The sequence below is a fragment of the Colobus angolensis genome, unplaced genomic scaffold, assembly GCF_000951035.1.
Source record: "Colobus angolensis palliatus isolate OR3802 unplaced genomic scaffold, Cang.pa_1.0 Scaffold616, whole genome shotgun sequence".
NCBI lineage: Eukaryota > Metazoa > Chordata > Mammalia > Primates > Cercopithecidae > Colobus > Colobus angolensis.
The window spans coordinates 442073-443806 of record NW_012119777.1 but is presented as its reverse complement, the minus strand read 5'-3'; positions in this window follow the sequence as shown (position 1 = coordinate 443806).

Genomic DNA, 1734 nt, shown 5'->3' with positions numbered 1-1734 from the left:
ATATAAAGATTTAAACAGGTACTTGTACCAAAATGTTCATTGTAACATTATTCACAATAGCCAGGTGGCAACAACCAGAATGTACATAAATAGATGAATGAATAAACAAATGTGATATATACACACAATGGAATATTATGTAGCGATAAAAAAGAATGAAGCACAGATGCAGTAAGTCCTGATTTAATGTCATGAATAAGTTTTTGGAAACGGCAACTCTAAGTGAAATGATGTACAACAGATCCTCAAATAACACTGTTTTATCCAATGTTGTTTTGTTAGATGAGAAAAAAAAACGGATATCATTATGTGTCATTTGGCTTAAAGTTTCAGTTTCCAAGAATCTAGGAAAGGATAACATTAAGCAAAGACTTACTACCATACATGTTATGGCATAGATGAACTTTGAAACGTTATGTTGAGTAAAATAAGCCAGACACAAAACCACAAATATTGTATGAATCTATTTATATGAATTATCTAAAATAGACTGACTTAGAGAAACATATAGTAGATTAGAGATTACTATGGGACTGGGGAGTTATTGCCAAACAAGTATAGCATTTCTGCTTGGATGATGAAAAAATTTTGGCATGAGATCATGATGATGATGATACAATATTGTGAATATAATTAATGCCATATAATTATACTTAAAAATGGTTATCATGGTGAACTTTATCACATATGATATACAGTATTATATGTAGCATATTTATAAACTTTATCACAATAAAAATGGAAAGAAATGTAAAACACAAGACAAATTCTTATTTTGATTAGGATTGAATTGAATTAATTATGAGTTGTTTTGGAGAGAATGGTTATCATAATAAACAATGTACAATAAACAATTCTTTCATTTACTTTAGGCAGATGTACAGTTCTGTTATCATTTTGGTTCTTTTTTTTCATTTTTTTGTTTTTGTTTTTGTTTTATGAATTTTTTTTTTTTTTGAGATGGAGTCTCTCTCTACGGTCCAGGCTGGAGTGCAGTGGTGCGATCTCGGCTCAGTGCAACCTCTGCCTCCAGAATTCAAACCATTCTCCTGCCTCAGCCTCCCATGTAGCTGTGATTACAGGTGTGCACCACGACGCCCAGCCTCTATCATCATTTCGAATGTGACTTTTTTCCTATTCTATTTTCCTATTGATTCTTGCAGTTGTATAAAACATTATTAATTTTTATGTTGTCCTTGTATAACTCTGTTTACTTTCCAGTGATTTATACTTAAATGATCATATCACATACAAAAGGAATTTTAAAAATAAAGTCAAAGATGTAAATAAAGAAATACCCCCCAGATTCCAAATTTGTCTTTCTTTCTCCACCCAAAATCAAATTTTTGTTTGATTTATATTAACTAAGACCTCAATTATAACAATAGTACATAGTAGTATTGGTCTTGGATCTCTCACTCATATGAAATACTATTTTCACTTTATCAAATGCTTAGCACCCTATACTTTTTTGTTTTTGCTAATTCCGTCTAGAACAACATATCAATTTTAGCTAAGTGCATCCAAAACTCCCTGCTTTAAAATTGTGTGGTGTTCTGTCCTTTTTTTGGTGTTCTTTCCTTCCTCCCTCCCTCTCTTCCTCCCTCCTTTCCTTCCTCCCTCCCTCCCTCACTCTCTCTTTCTCTCTCTTTCTTTCCCTCCCTCCCTCCATCTCTCCCTCCCTCCCTCCTTCCTTCCTTTCTTTTTTTTCTTTCTTTCTTTCTTTCTTTCTTT